The sequence below is a fragment of the Dreissena polymorpha genome, chromosome 1 (assembly GCF_020536995.1).
Source record: "Dreissena polymorpha isolate Duluth1 chromosome 1, UMN_Dpol_1.0, whole genome shotgun sequence".
Taxonomy (NCBI): Eukaryota; Metazoa; Mollusca; class Bivalvia; order Myida; family Dreissenidae; genus Dreissena; species Dreissena polymorpha.
The window spans coordinates 108,029,383-108,047,797 of NC_068355.1; positions in this window are offsets into that span (position 1 = coordinate 108,029,383).

An 18,415-nucleotide genomic window follows, 5' to 3' on the forward strand; every position below is an offset into this window, starting at 1 on the left:
TGAGCAGTCTTGTCAACCTTTATACTAATGCAAGCTCAATGTTACGAAGATATTTGCAAATGAAAGGTTTCTCTGATAACCGGCGGATATTTGAACATTTCCCAATGTAGCAATCAAGCTTAATTAAGATGTCCGGATAAGATTTTCCATACTATCATCAGTGCTCCAGCTAGGATTTAAAAAAAGCAGGGGGGCTTTTTTGTCAAAAGGGCACTTTCGACGCGCAGTATATTGTCAAATGGGCACTTTCGACACGCAGTATTTTGTGAAAAGGGCACGTTCGAGCGCGCGTAGGAATGCTTCCTATTGCATGTTAATTTATATGTTATAAATAATTGTATTATTCCCATTATTATCAAACCATTCAAATACAATTTCTACAATGAGGATTAAAATAATTACAATGAAATAAGAGATTTATGAATTATAATATGAAAAAAAAAAATTTTTTTTTTTTTTTTTTTTTTTAGAGGGGGGGGGCAGGGCGGGGGTTCGGGGGAGCAGGGCGGAGGTTCGGGAGGGCAGGGCGCGGCGCCCTTCGATTTAGGCCTAGCTGGAGCACTGCTATCATGTTATCGCAAACTCGTTTGAACTCCGTGAATGATATTTGTGATAAAATGAATTATTTAAACAGTTAAAAAATATAAACGTTAGCTGAAGTTACGATTAATGTTTAACCTTTAATGTTGACGTTGTGATTGTCTTATTCAAATGTATAAAACGTGATAAAATATATGAGTAATATTTACGAGGGATTATCCAGAAATACCAGAAATGTAATTTTAAAAAAATGGATTATTGCATTAAAAGATATAATATCAAACAATAGCTCAATCTTTTTGCTACAAATAGTAATCATTTCAAAGAAGCTTATGGAGTGGTTTACTAATAACAGCTTTCTACAAAGCCATGTGTAGTAACATGGAAAACTGACAATAACGTCAAGTGATTAATACTGCATTTTGAACAGCATTAACTGACTTAAATGATTTCTTTATCTTCTTGCCAAATGATGAATACTTTTTTGTAATGATTCGCGACAAATTTTAGGCCGCATAATCAGTGGTTCATAAGTGGGACACTGAAAAGCGTGTAATTTGCTATCAATTATCAATATCGATTGTCGATGGTTTCAGTAAAAATATTGATATAACTCTATGACATGTCTTACATTTTTTCGATCCGGTGTATTCATTTTCAGATAATATTAGTTCTTTACAACCTTTGTTTCAAACTATTTATGTTTAAATATTTTACAAGGGCATGGTGTTAATAACAATTGGCATGGATCCTAGGACCTCTATGTATATAGTGTCCGCCTAGCGATTGGAAGGTCACAGGTTCAATCCTCCTGTGGGAGTGTTCTTACCCCCCCCCCCCCCCCCCGCGACACCAAGTACTGGCTCTGCCCAGACCCATGACTCATTGAATAGTCAGATTGCGTCGATAGGTATATTAATTTAATTACCATTTTTTATAAACCATTGCTAAGTTCTAAATACTAAGTTTGTGGTGCTTGGTGAAACTTCTTATATTTCTAATATAATATAGCCTTATTTACATTTACTGAACACCAAATGTCGTGTTGATATTAATTCCACACCCCGTGCATTTAAGAAATAAATCACAACGTGTTCATCGAAATAATTTGATTCTGCGAATTCGCTTACAACCGACAATCTTCATACAACTAAGGAGACAAGTCTTCACTTGATAACACGTATTCATACCCATACATGCGTGTTTGATATTAAGTAAGTAAGAAGTACGCGCTGCGTTAAAGGCTCAACATAATACTAAGCTGTTGTTATCCTGAAATGAATTGTTATCAAAGCAAGCGACCCTGATTCATCGTCGATGAAAGGAAAATGTGAGATGTGCATACAATCCATGGTGAACATCATATAAATATTTTTTTTCTAATCAATTTACTTCTAGACACTTCTGTATTAGTGCAGTTTGAGCTAGTAGGCCATGGAAAATATTTAAGAATGACCGTGCTTCATGGTCTATAATCATGGCCTTTTTAATGGTTAGATACAAGACAAGTAGTGGCAAAACATATACTGGATGGCTCACTTTCGGAAGGCAAAGAAAGTCGCTAAAAATAGCAGAGAGGCGGAGGATGCTAGAGACATTATGCCGGTGCAACAGACTACACAATACATTTTGAGTCCGCGCAAAACATGACTCATTCTGTGTTTCTAAAATACAATTTGAATGAAAGTATTTCCTTTCTATCTTTTATGTAATGTTTCGTATGGTTGTAATTATTATAAGTTTTGTGTCTGTATTTTCAATGCCACCAGTATTTTCCATTCATGTTGACTGTCGCAGTATAGATGTCTAGCAGTGATAGTCGCAGACGCTGTATCCTTAACCTACCGTAAGCAAATTTTATTTCATCACAGGCCGATGCATAAAACGGTATTGAAATCAACAGAGGAAGCTTTGCTCGGTGATTTTTTCTAGATATAAGCTCTCAACGACATTGTAATAATGCTTACCTACAAGTTCGCAAATCAAAATATTCATTAAGGGTGAGCCTGATATGCAAATCAGCAGATATCAGACGCATCGTGGAGCTCCGTTTGAAATATTTGTTTACACGGATTTATATGCAAAAGGTAACACACCCATTCACAATGTACAACAGGTATATACTAAAATGAAAGAATACTGCTTATGTAGATATAGCCAGAAAACGTCAGTTGACGTCGGTTGGGAGGGGGGGCGTGTATATGTGTTGAGTAGGTCTCTCCCTCTTTCTCAATTGTAGTTAAGCATCAGGTAACAAATGCAAGCATTTCGTCATACGAGCACATATGTAAGATAAAGAAAATTTACATAGATAGCAATCAACAACACATACTTATGAGAGGCTCATCTTAAAAATAGTTGTATTTGTAAACGTCTTAATGATTGGGGTATTATTAACAAGAAATATCTTTAAAAAATATAAGGCGTTGATTGTGGTAGGTGTTGGTGAAAGGTAAAGAGTTCAGTGAATGAGATCAAAGATAGCGAATGTCTTTTTTTTGTGCAGTTCTTAGCTGCATCACAAGCAGTATGGGATGTTACGCGGAGTTTTCGCGGCTTTTTTTACATTATTACATATTGCTGGCCATAAACCTATATTTACAAAACAGAAACACAAAAGAATAATGGAAGTGAAATTAAAACATATGAGTAAACCGGCCACACGTGAAATATCCGTACATATTTTAAATATTTATACGCGCGTTCTTCAAACAAACCTGTTTTAGTGGTTTGTTGCGCATTGCTTTTTGATTCGATTATTTACAGTATCGAGAATCATCGCGCTCATGCTTCATACATTAGTCAATATGGTGGAATAAATCTTGTTTAATTAATCAAAAATAATATTTATCATGATATTGTTGAAAACACATTAAGAATCTATTGTTGACATACCATAATTATATCGCTGAATATCTTCATTTAACATATTTCTGGTGTAAAGAAAATTCCAGTTCACCTTGTTCACACGATAGCGTCTATATTATATAACGATTGTTTTACTTCCCGCGAACTGACCCTGATACCTTGAGGGTTGGAATGCGATTCGTTAAAGTGAGGTCACGCTTCCACTGCTGGAACGACGGCTTGTTTAAATCTTATACTTTTGCATGTTAAATGTTCAAATTTTAAAACATTTTAAAATGGTTTTTGCCAAAACGAATATCAGGATAGGGAAAAACGTTACTTTTATGAGCTTAAATATACTAGTACACAGACAGGTGGGTTTTATTTTTTATTTTTCATTTTATGTGTCGGACTTATATATTAGTTATGAAATGTTCACGAATTTGTTGGTTTATATTCATAACGCCTATATGTATGTATGTAAAATTATAAATAATAAAAGAAATACATTATCAAAATTTGACTATTGTGTTTTATTTTACCATTTTAATATTATGTTAAACATATTCTGTCATTCAATAAAACATTGACTAGACAAAGTATTAAAGAAAATACAAATCTGTAACAGAAGAGAATAACATTTCCTAGGCAGCCGACATATGAAAGTAATTACTAAATATGAGAGCATAGCCTTTAAGTACAAACGCTCTAGCGCTGGCAATCTTCGAAAATTAAAAGCTGCACGCACAAACTGTATTGATGTCGAGTGTTTAGTGTAAAACTGTTATATCTATCAAACCTTTTCATTAGAGATAAAATTGTTTCATGCTGAACAAGCAGTAAAACAGTGTTACAAAACGCGTTCATGTTTCCAATGTTATGGTGGTATGCTCAAATCAGCCAACGGACTAAATAAAGTGTATTCATTTGTGTCTAGCCGCGGGAAATTTATTTGAATTTTATTGGACACTTACAAAGGCCAGGTAAGGTGAAAAGCTGGCTTATACAGCAACGCCGAAAAAGAAGACCAGTGACAATCTAACGTTTCTGCAGTTATTTCAGAGGTATTTCAAGCACAGGTAGGTGGCAAGTTTGCATCCCTGAACATCTTAGAAAATGACATCGACACAATTAGCAACAACACCAAGGATGTTCTACTGTCATTGGCCATATGAGAGAGTTGAGGGAAAACAAGTCATGCGTGACGACAGAACATGTCGTATGATGATGAAAGAGGCCAAAGACAAACAAATTGAGGAAAAATGTGTTATCATTGACAAAGAGATGACCGCAGACGACAGTAAGATGGCCTACAACACCCTAAAGACTCTCAAAAAGACCAGTCAGCCCAATGCCAGTATATTATCAGATGCTTACGGGGATCTCCTTACCGAGAGTGCCACAGTCATTTACAGATGGAGTGAATACTGCAGAGACCTATACAGCTATTCGCTTCAATCGGACTCCATTGTCCTTCAGAACGATCCCAGACCAGACCCGGACGACGCAATTCCGCTCATACTTAAAGAAGAAGTAGAGAAGGCAGTATATAGTCTTAAGGCAGGAAAATCTCCGAGAATGGACAACGTTTATTTCGAACTGATTTAGCACGTAGGAGAGGTAACGACTGCGTCATTGTCGTCAGTATGCCAAAGGATCTGGAAGGAGAATAAGTGGCCAAAGAGCGGACCCAGTCACTGGTCATACCCCTACCGAAAAAGTGACACCTCAAGTTGTGCGAGAATACCGCACCATAAGTCTAATCAGCGGTCTCAGCAAAGTCATGCTTCGCATCATCCTTAATCGATTGAAAAGTATGGCCGTGGAACTGCTGGCCGAAGAGCCGGCTGGATTTAGAGCAGGGCGGAGCACAGTAAAACAGATCTTCAACAGCCGATTCATTATTGAGAAACACCTGCAACACCAACGTGGCCTCTTCCACAACTTCATTGAATTTAAATTTGCATATTTCAGAGAAAATGTTTAAATCATAAGGAAGCTCAAAAAACAGTGACATAAGATTTTAATTGCGCAAGTTTATCAATGTTTAATCATTGGTACGGTTTTAAAGTGGAATAGTGGAATTTTTAGTGTAAAAGGAATGAAGAAATATCTATTAATCATGCTGAATTATCATCATCACCATTTATGTGGAACTTTGCAATAAGGATAATACTAGTGTTTCATAGTAATGATACTTTACATATTGTTCACTAACTTCCAAGATTGGATTGGTACTTGTACACAGGTAAATAAATTATTGTGCTGAATGTTATTTTTTATAACATGTTTATCATAAAAAAAAATTGCACAAATAATTATAATTTTAAAACAAATTATTTAAGTTGGATAATATTGGAAGGCTGAAGCTTAACTGAACACTCAAGCCTGTTTCCTGGGTTAAACCTATACTTGTTAAACTAAAAGGTCTTGAACAAATAAAGTGAACATCAAATTCACACGTTTTTGGTTTATTAAAGTCTTTAAAATGTATGTTAAGATGGACGTCTATTTTTATATTAAATGATAACATTTTATTTGTAAGACAATTCAGTGGTGTTTATACACGGTTGTTTTCTTACTTAGTGTCGTTATGTCCCGAGTTTAAGCCAAACAATGTACTATTAGGGAGATTACATCATGCTTATCATTGATTCATAATTCAGTACACCTATACAAAGCAAACTTGCAGCTAATAAGCAAGACACGAAGACATCTCTTGTAAATATTATGCGTTTAGACTTATTTTGTACTGCACAAGAACCACTTCCAAAATTTTCATTTTTGAAGCAATATTATATATTGTTAAATACTAACACCCTGATTAATACTTTTCATATTGACCCACGAAAACAAAACACTATTAAAATTGGTTGAAATTAACAAACTAGTTTAACAATAATAATGATATTTTGTAATACATAAATAAGTACATAAATGAATACATAATGATACGTATTAATTCTAGTTATATTAAATAGCAATAATTAAACACAAAATGTTTATTTATGACAAACTTATTTAAACTTTAACAATATCATGATATTTAAAAATAAATACAACCAATCATAACAGACACATGCATTAATAATAGAACTAATTATGAACCCAGTCATTTATTTGATTAAACAATATTTATACATGGTCTGTCATCATACGCATTTTAGCAAGTACTATAAACGGCAATCTGTATTGCATAAATATCTCATTGTCTAATGTCTATGTTCGATTTTACTTCCTTAAAGTGAAAAAAGTGTCTACATCGCGAACTGAAATGAATCCAGTTTAACTTTCGGTTTCAATACATTTGTTAACACCGCAAATTCATTTTCCAAAAAAATAACAACAACGTTGTTGAATAATGTTTAAAAAGGAAATCTTTTGGATAATAGTTAACAACACGTGAACGTTGAATGCTCTTTATATCAACATATCGACAGAAACTTCGTCGCTTGTTCACCGTGTGTCGTAAACAGCATAATAAAAGTAGAAATGACTTTTTGGAAAGTCAATTAGTCATACAAGCCTAGATGACGACTATCAGACACGATATATATCTTGCGGAGGATTCCGGAGAAGGGCGATGTAATACTATTGGGTTATTTTACTCATTCTGTTCCTCGTTGGGTATTTACATTATCTGAGTTCAGACTTCAATAAGAGTTACCTACTAATACTTCTACTGACCACGCTTGCAAAACGTAAGATTGTTAGACATAAAAATGCGTTTAGTATGAAACGCACCAATAATTTTTAATTGAATGGTTCAGAAAACCTTTTAGTTGATCATTTCTGATATAAACCGAATGTTAACGTATTTTTATTTCCAATATCTGAAGTCTCACGACATGGCTTCACAGCAGACTTATGACAAATTAATCACGTCAGTAAACGCAAACCCCGTCCTATTTTTGCTAGAAGCCACACGAGTTTGTAATCATTTCCGAATACGATTGCGTCATTCCTAGATCGGCTCGACCCTGCATTTTCTCTCGGAGATTTGTTGTAAAAAATATGTTACAAATAAAATATGATATTGATAGTATTTACCAAATAGGAAATGGAAAATCTTACGTGCAGTAAAATATATGAAAAAGCATACTAAATTCCTGTGTTTTGATTGTTGAAGATATCAGTTATAAGGTGATTGTATATAAAGAACAGATTTACAAAATTCTAGTTTAAAAAATTGATATAAAATAAAGAAGAAATCACCTCGAATAAGTTTAGCAGCAGTAGTTGCAGTAGAGGCGTGTAATAAGGATAGAGTAGCGAGAGTAGTTCTGCGTTTAGAGCTCAGTTCATGATTTTGATGTGTTTGGTAAACTTTTTATAGCATTAGGCTATTTTTCTTTTCAATCAAGTTTTGGTTTCTCAACAAACATGTAGATTTTAAATAGGGCAGCACGGGTAATTTACCATTGTATTACAATTATAGCTTCTGGATTATAATAAATGTGTTATATGTGTATTCATTTGACGTTTGTATTTAACTTATCAGCTGCTCGTTGCTATTTATATTTTAATTTTCTAATAGGACTTTATGTTTCAGTTACTATAAATAATGATCATTCAGCCTTTGGATTTGCAAACAAAAGACACCTTTGAAGGCAAAGATAAGGTGTGAAATGTCCTGTTCATGATAAACTTAAATACGCTTGGGTCTGTCCTTTTTACTGGAATTTCGTGGTCTAATGGTTTCGAACCGGCTTCGTAAACTTTCTTTGGCAGGTTCGATGCCCCGCTGCACCCTTACAACAAGTAACATTGAATGTAATATTATACATATGTTTTACTAAAACTATTGTACACTTTTTTCAAAAATAAAATTAGACTGTATAACATAATTTTTTATTCTCTTCAAACATTTAAGTTGGAAATAAATCACTAATATAGACTTATAAAGCAAATTAACAATACAATCTCTCAAAAACCATCCCTCACTTTAGCGAGTTGGGTATATCTTTGCGCTCGTTTGATGTTCTTATCTTGTAGGTGTGGTTTACATATGCTTGTCATCATAATGCTATTCATTATGATAGTGAAATTGTGTTTTATATCTGTTTTAAGTCATACTTATTCTTACGTTAATGCTATAGGACCAGTTTTACGGATGGGGCACGCCAAGAAATCACGTGTCTACCGCACCCCATGCTGAACCTTTAGTCACAATATACTCATTCAAATCCTAATTTGATTAGACAACATTAAAAGAAAGAAAAAATGAAGTCAACATTTCATATATAGAGACCCCACTAGCCATCCATTTCTGAAAGGGCATTCTAAGCTGAATGCGCTTAAGATATGACAAAAGGAAAAAGTAGGTCATGCGATGTGTCAGAAAGAACTTGACACAAAGCAAAGTTAACGGGTTTCCCGGTACTTTTAAGTTTATTGTAACCCCCATTCGCACAAGTTTCCCGCTTTATTCTCAAATCATAACACATAACAGTTATATTTTGATGAACATCAATGGTTTCCTTGCAAACAGGTCGAGGAAAGAATAACACAACGAGTCTCATTTACTGAAAACATGCCTTCAACAGAGTAAATCAATATGATTTTTAGAGAGTTTAGCACATCTCAATTGTTATTATATTGTAACCTGTGTATGCCTAACGTTTTAAAGTTAAACGGACAATGTACTTTTCCTACAGACATGTAGTGCCACTAGGGTTAACGGTTTTGATAATCCAAAACAAATTCTTCCAAGTGATGACTGAATAATTGAACTCATGAAGAATGAATGAAAGAATAAATTAATAAAAGACTGACTTACTAAATAAGTGTTTGAATGACATTGGTCACCACCCCCCCCCCCCCCCCAGGGACATTTTCGTTTCGGCCCGAATCTCTTCTTTATTTTTTAATCAATCATCCCTAATTTAATAAAGTTCATTCTACCAAACTCTCAAACATTACGAACTTTGCTATTTTCCTTCCTTTGATGTGTACTATGAACGTCAGTTAGGTTCGTTTGGATGTGAACCATAATTGTGGGCATTTTTTCTGTTAACATGTATCGTTCATATTATGAGTTGTTATTCCTTTTTTATAAGCAGTGTTATTTTAATATTCGCCATTTTGTTATGTGACAGCCGCAATATAATTTTTTTAGAACAATAATCAGTATTATATATATATATAAACGTGCCTTTGTGATGAACCATGCACAGTGTAAAGTGCATTCTTTTGTAATATACAATTCTTTTTTTTTTTTAACAATAGTCACTTATCCTGTATCATTATATGGATTTGTAAATACCTTCTTTTTTAGTTAGAAATCTGTGCATTATTTCGTTAACATGTATCGTTACTGTCCTAAAAGCAAAACATATGTAATTTGGTATAGTACATATACACTGATACGTAGGTAATCAAAGCGATTAAGGCATTGAAGTTGTTCGCTATTGCATAATCTAAGACGCAATACATTTTTCAAAATTATGTTACAGCTTTTTAAATCGCAAGTTTGAAATAAACACAACCTAATTAAATATACAAAGCGTGTATCACACACAATGTTTGAGAGATAGAGCAGTTTCAAACACAATTCTCGACATCAATACAGAGTGTGTGCCCCTTTCTATTTAGAAGAATGTTAGCGCCAGAGCGTTTGTTTTTTTAAGGCTGTGTTCTCATATTTGGTAATTACTACGAAATTGAATTATGTGCACTCATACATATAAGATCATATAAGTATTATTGTTCAGTAAACTGATGTACGCTTAGACGAAATATTTAAAATTGTTTGCGAAATTTACCGTTAAACACGTAAATGTTTAAAGTTTTAAACATGCCGTCGTTCCAGCAGTGGAATTGTTACCTGACTTTAATGCATTGCATTCCAACCCGCAAGGTATCAAGGTCAGTTTGCAGTTAGTTACAGAAATCGTTATATAAACACTATCGCGTAAACTAATTGCACTTGAAGTTTCTTTTGATCAGATAGATACTAAATAAAGATATTCGGCGATATGATTATGGTATGTCAATCATAGAATTGTAATGTGTTTTCAACAATTGCATGATAAGGACCAATTTTGATTAATTTAATTATAAATATTAATCCATTTTGACCAAATTATTAAGCATGAGCATGATGATTTACGATACTTTTAATAATATAATCAAATAAGATTCGAATGTTGCCGGGTGACGTATATGCTTTCATTTATTTTCATGCTGCTTCTTGTGTTTTCTATTCTGTAAATATAGATATCTGAGTAATATCTTATAAAGCGAAGTACGCCACGAAATCTGGCGCAACACCCCGTAATTGATTTGCTTGTGATGCAGCTAAGAACTGCGGAGAAAAAAGGCATTCGCTATTTTTGATTTCATAGATATAGCTTTTGATCGTTCATAAACACCGACCACAATCAACGCCGTATATTTTTTGTTATCTATTTCTTGTTTCTAATTGTTCAATTTGTATTTCAAGGTCAAATTTCTATAAAGCTACAACTTTATTTTTTATAACTAGAATACGAAATAGTTTACCACGTAATTTCCATAAATAGTGTTTCTAGAAAATGCTGGTAATTTATATTAAAAGAAATTTCGCTATCATAAAGTGTATGGAGATTATTTGTGTTGCATAAAATTAACATATTTGACGTTATTAAAAAGAAGTCAAGTCTTGCTTGTTGCAATGGGTTTGTGCGTCGCCATGTAAATCTTCGAACACTACCTTGCATTTCTCTCAAAATGTCCATAAAATTTCGTTTTGGATATTTCTTCTAGGATAATACTTCTTGAGTTTAGATTATTTTTCATTGATTTCTAATTACAATCATCTAACTTGTTATTACGAACAAGATTAAATCTCCATATATTTTAAGGTCATCATTTCCGAATTCATCAATGATCGCAAAGATATTTCATAAAATTGGGGATTATCTGTATTCGGACCATAAACAGTAATTAATGAAACTATACGTTCTCCCAGAATCATATCTAGTCCAATAAAATTACATACAGTATCATGTTTACACCATCAAACTTGACAGTCAATTCTCCGTTTAGTTCAAATTGCAAACCCTCTGGTGTTTGATTTACCGTAGCTAAAAAATACAAACCATCACAAACGTAATACATTTCTATTTTAACATCATTTGACTAATGCGTATCTTGCAAACAATACATATGATAATCCTTTTCTTTAAAATAGTTTAAAACATCAATTAGCTTTTTCTGCTCCCATATAGACCGCCGCAGTTTAACGACGCAATTTTTATATCATTCATTGGCAAAATAGGTAACAGTAAATTATAAAAACACATTTTGTCACATTTTCAAATGATAAGTTTAGTGTAATACAAATAAAGGTCAGATAAGAACACTGTGCAACAATTCACAATCCAAATCCCAAGAATAGCTATTTCATAAAAATACATTGTGTTTTGTTTAACAATATCATCTGTGGGAAGATAATTTCTTTTCTAAGCCAACACGAATAGATTAAAAAAAAACGGCAAACAAAGTTATACGTACATGTAGGTAGTTCGATACATGTATCAACTATTCAATTCCATATATCATTCCCATAAATGAAATTATTCTGGGTTTGATAAATACGGTATTGTATTGGTTTTATACATGTTATTTAGAAGAGAGATGGTAATGGTTTAGCGCGAAAAAATGCAGTTTTTTTTAGTTGGATTCAGCGCGAAAACGAACGGGTTTCTCGTTCTGTGGTTTATATGATCTGCAAATCTGTTGAGTCGCCATTCGAGGTGTGTATTTGACAGGAACAAGGTATGGACAAGGAGTATGAAAGGGTGAAAAACCCGCCCGTCCGCCTTTAATGAACATGTGTATTTTTAAATAATCGGTTACATTCCTTTCATGTTGCAATTATAAAGTCTATATTGAGTTTACTTTCAGATCGGTATTTTAGAACATATGAGATGGGATCTTAACACGAACCAATTCCTTTACCGTGAAAGTCAATGGGTGTATTTTCATTTAAGTCTGAAGCAGCTAAGTTTTCTTGATTATTTTGTTTTATCTTTTACTTCATATTGTGTTTTTAATGTGAATTTTAATTCAAAGTTTTGTGTATCATCTTAGACTCTTACCTCCTGGGGATATTTCTTTCTTCATATTTATTGAAATCTTAGAATGTTTACATGTAGGTGCTATCATTTTTAGTTTTGTTACGTAATGAACGTTAAATTCTGCAAGGTATTCGTATTTTCTTTATTTTAATACGATTCCCGATATCTTTTCGTTTTGGTGTGACTGGTTAGATGTTGATGTCAGTTAAGTACAGCATTTGCAAAATGTCTTTATATGAATATATATAATACTCGAATACGTATGATTTATCTACACTCTTTATAAGTATTAATTTATGGATGTTTGTTATGTTAATTTGCGCAAATGAGATTGATTATGTGTTATTTACATATTTTGCTACAGAATACTTAATGTTTACAATATAGTAATATATTCTTATTGTAGATTTCTCTAAACTTAGAGGTTTCGGGAGGTGATGAAGGCACCTAGAAACCGGCCTTGAGCCATGGGTCCTCATACGTCCCCCTGCCATTAAAAGAAAAAAAGAAAGCAATAAAAATGAGCAGTAGGGTTGCGTATCCAAATCGCGGTTTTACCTGAATCGTTCATTACTACCGATTATTGTATGGGGTGTACGTGAAGTCATGTACACTTCTCTTGATTGGTGGTAGTGGATGAAGCTCGCAAATAATTGCAGCTTCTTTAAACAAAAATAATGTTTCATGGTTCTAAATGTGAACGATTTTAAGCAACTATACGTGATTGATGGGCATTTGGGCCTCCCGTGTGCGCGTTGGGAATCGGCGGGATCAGGTTATTCAAACATTAACTCTTGATTTTAGGTTTAGACTTACCGTCTGATTAAAAATAATAAGTTTTCACTATTCACATGCAATTCATGTGGAGGTTTAATTATATATAACGACATGTCCTACAAAATTTAATTTATATCGTTTGAGTTTTTTAGACATATGAACAAGGATGTTACACCGTTTACGCGCGTCTCGAGACTCATCAACTTAGCGGTGCCATTGAGATCGATCTTCGTTGCACATGGAAGACAAACGGGCGTCAGACAAATTGTTTTTGCATTTATATGTCGAAAGTCCTCTTAAATACAAACATCCACTCTTATTTTGTCTTTGGGATATTATTTGTAGAGAACATTTGTTAATATATCGTTGATAAGGATGATGATGACATTCATGATAGTGATGTTGATTAGATGATGATTATATTGTTGATAATGATGATGATAATTAAATAGTATTTTGAGAATAATAAATTTACTAACAACTATGAGTTATATGGAATATTTACGAATTACTATAAAAATAACAAATGAACGATACTCTTCGGTCTTGAATGACTTAATCAAGTTACTCATATACATTGTGTTAATAATTATATCACATCTCTTTCAATTAAACAGGCCATTACTGCTTAACAAAGAAAAGTAGCAGTGAACCCATTGTACTTTGATTATATAAATTGTTTTCTTTTGTTTCTTTTCTTTCTTTCAGTGAAAAACTTTTGCAGTACAGGTACATAATTTGTTTTTTATTTCGAAGGTTTGCTCTTAACTAAATTAGAACCGAATCATGATAACACTTTATAGTATAAAAAGCATACACAATAGGATTTGGTGACTGAGCAGTTTGAATAAAGATGTCAAAAATAAAGCACATGAAACGCAGAGGCGGGTAAAATATCCTCAAATTTTAAACTTATTTCTCAAACTCCAAGTACACCACCTATTAATCCTAATAAAAAGTTCAATATAACGACACACTTTGAAAACCAAACAAATACATTCCAATATATATAACTTCGCCGACAGCCGATGCCGGTACGTCGTGCCGTGCTTACACTCACGCTCCCATACCTGGTTTGTAACAAGTGACTTGTATGAAGGCAAACGCCATAACCACTGAACACTTCAGCGCATAGTCATTCACGAGTAATCTCCCTCTTTTACATCGAGGGCTGTAAAACAGCATGATTAATTTAGGCAAGCGCCTAAACCATGACATTGTCATTATGATAACCAAAATTACCTCTCTCGGTAAATAACACTTGACGACTTAAAAGCTATAGATTTTTATGTGTAACCCCAGCAGCAAGAACACATACCCACTATGACGTCAGGCAGCGCGTTTATATCATCTGCATGCCTCTGCAAGAACATATTATACATACAAAATAATGTTGATAAAATGTTCAATTAAGAACACAAATTTGAATAACACTTGACGATTTAAAGATGTAAAACTAAATGAAAAAAGTAATCATTCTGAACCACAGGTTTTCAGTACCAAATATGCTAGCACCATTTCTATATGGTTAATAAGTCTCTTTATTTGTAGGCATAATGATAAAATCGTTAACAAATGCACTGAACTCGGTAAAATTCTCATATATATTTTGCCAAAATTAACCGTTTTCGATTATGGCACAACCAAAACAGTGTTCTCGTTTCAATACGCCATTTTACTAAACAATCTGGGAATAAGAGTAATATGAGGAAGATTCAGTCCCAAAAAACATGCTCCAGTGAAATGTAAATACATTAAAAACTGCATATGTTGGAAACGAAAATCTACTAAAGAATCATATATGTTTAAAATTTTACTCTGACGCAAAGACATCTACATCTTCTTAATGGCCCCACTTGCTTTGCAACATGTCAAATGAATTAAAACCAATATCCCAGTTATCCTTCTCTACAATCTTAGATAAATAATCTGCCAATGCGTTTTTTTTTTCGATCGGAATCCCTTTAACTTCTAAATGATTTTCTTAACGCTGTGAATTTGAATGTGTTGATAGTTAAATCTTGACAATCCTTTTTCATAGAACATTTAAAAAAAAAACACTACAAACTCCCCGACTTTCTGTAAACGATAGAACATCAAATAAAGCTCTAAAACTCTGTAAACTCTACAAAGTTCCCGCCAAGTAAGAGACATTTTGTCTGCTCTGACGTCCACGACCCATGCATCACTCCATTTACCGAGCTTACGCCATATCCGGCATAGGACACAACAGATGCATTCATATACGATGTTTGAGATAACGCCAGTAGTAACAGCAACCTTATTAAAGCTAATTGAGCGTTTTTATCCAACATGCTAATTACCTCAGACTATTGAAAACTTTACGTAAAAATTCCACGATCGCCATTTCGCAACATCGATACTAAAATGTCTATTCATTATATGAGTTACAGGACCAATGACAATACTGATGTACATAATGTGCTATACCATAGTTACCTTTCTTACTGGAATATATTCAGAGCCCGTTTAAATCTCGATGGTATTCATAGCCTTGTTAATTCTTCTTTCAGAAATTCTTATTGAAACCTCCCTCATAATTACAATTGTCTCCCATCCAGTATATTTCCTGTACTGTTTTCCAGAAACATGTTTCTACCGAAAGAATAAACACAGTGAGAGGCAAATCTTGCTTTTTATCCGACGCAAGCTGTTTTATTTGTCTGCTCGAAATTATTTTGTGTGCTAAAATCTCATCCAAGACAATTGTAACTCTTCAAATGAAAACCAAAATAAGTTGTGTGTTCAGCAAATATATTTACAAAATGGTTATCAGAATGTATATCAAACTTTATTTTAAAACACCCTTGTTGAGAAACATCAAAGTTAATATTAAACCCTCTTATTTAACAGATTGCTTCCATTCGTGTTTGTTTAAACATCTCAGATAAAGATTGAGTCTCTTTATCATAGCCATGAATGGAGACAGATAGAGGATTAACAACACAAGGGGGCCATCAGTTATTTGTATCATAACCCGATCTAACAAATCTGCTATTTCTTTTCTAACAAATTAACTATAATCACACGCTAATTTATTGTTTTTAAGCGGTTCTCTTTTGTATAATGCTGCGTTTACACTATGTTCCCGGCGACCAAGGCAATCACGTTTCGGGCCACCGTGGAGGAAACGGGATGAAAAGGAGACAATGTAGGGGAACGGGATAGCCAAACGTGACACAATCGGGTTGCCGTGCCAAAATTTTAAACAGTCAACAAAATTCGCCACGGCAGCCACGGCGAAAATGAGAACGTGATAACACGTTTTAAACGCAACAAAACTGGACAGTATGTAACAGAACCCAAAAAGGGTCCGTACTCTGACGGGAATCCTATTCCTCCCCTACATGTTAAGTTTCTATCAGGTTTTGTTACGTTTTGTTTCGTTTTGTCAAGATTACCACGGCAAGCTAGGATAATTGACAGCCGTTTTGCTACGTGTTTATTCCGACCCTTTACGGTGTGCTGCGTTTTGCAGGCAGATGCGTTACGACCAGTTGAGTTGTTGTACGGTCTGACACGATTCGCGCGGTCTGAAGATGAGTATATAAAAGCCTGTTCAGGAAACATTCATTTTATTCTGAACACTCGATCAGTATAATGCCACCAAGAAAGCGCCGAACAAAGGCTCCCCGCGCTGCAAAGGACGCTCAAGTTGAGGAGCAACCTTAAGTCCATGCCTACCACCGCACGATCAAGAAGAATCCACTGCTCCTGTTAATCCGCCCATAACAAATGAGGAAGAAGAAGCAGAAGGAGGTGCATGTGCTAGGAAGAGACAACCCCTTTGGTCATAACACATTTTACTGAAGAAGAAAAAGAGCTCATAATTGACTTCCTCCAGCAAAATCCAATTGTCTCATCAAAGAGGCTCACAGGTTACAAAGACGCCGCGGCCAAAGACAGGCTCTGGGTGGTGCAGGCCAAAAAGATGAAACGCAGTGCCAGTTTAAATCCAGGTGTAAGGGCAGAGAGAAATTTCGTATTTTGTCTTGTGATGACTTGAAATATCCTTTTAAGGATCTCTTCAAAAAGTTCTGGGGGCATCCTCAGATAATTCTGAAAGGTATTGATATCTTCGTTGCGGAGTTCTTAGGTAAAAAATGTATCAAAGTGCCCTTGCTGCTGCTTTCTAGCTTCCGACAGCCATGGACGAACACACAGGGACCTTGACCTCCTTCTTCGTCTTTTCCCGGACTTATGTGCTTTTTTCAGCTCTTTACAACGCAAATATTGTATTAATGCTGCAAATAAGCAGGCAAACACAAAGTCCTCTTCGCCGTTCACACCCATGTCACTGGGATTATTTTGTTATAATAAATACTGTTGTTTGAGAGTTTACTTTATACCGGGAGCACAACTGTGCCAGAAACCTCTCGGCTGTCCACGTTTGATTCGCACGATACCTTGACAGAAAGTAACAAATGAATGACAAACGTGTAAAACGTAGCATACCTGCATGACAAACGCAAACAACGTGCGGAAACTTAACAGAACGCAATGTACCTTGAAGCAACATTTATACATCCGTGGCAGACCGTCGATAAAAACTTAGCGCACCGTCGAAAGGCCGCGTTTTCGCTTCGACGTCACGGATACCATGATAAACCGTGAGGAAACATAACACAACCTGGCGAACCTTGGATCAAAGGGCAAAAATTGCAACAGTCACACGGCGCGATACGTTTCGGACAAACGGGACTGCCGTGGCTGCCGGGAACATAATGTAAACGCCGCATTATAAGAATACAATGTATTACTATAACCACGTTCAATAAAATCAATAATAAAATGATTGGCAGCATTTTTTCCAAAATTGAATATGTTCTCTCAATCTTTTTTTAACAGCAAAATCTTTCTGACCTTGCTCGTAAATAATATTATCATAAGTAAATCTATCTGTCAACTTCAAACCGCACATTTGAGTACTCATCTCTAAATGCATACATATTTCTCTAGGGTGAGGTCGCCTAAGCGACGTCACCACTTCCTGTCCTGTGCGTTTGCTTGCTAACCTCTTGTGGAAGGCACGTCCGCTGGAAGTTGCCAACCTCTAAAAACGCGAATCATGAACCGAGCTGGGGACTGCATCCAGAGTGGCCGCGAAAAGAACCATTCGACGGTGTTGGCCTTTATGGTAACGTTTACGGCACCGTCTAAAGAGCTCT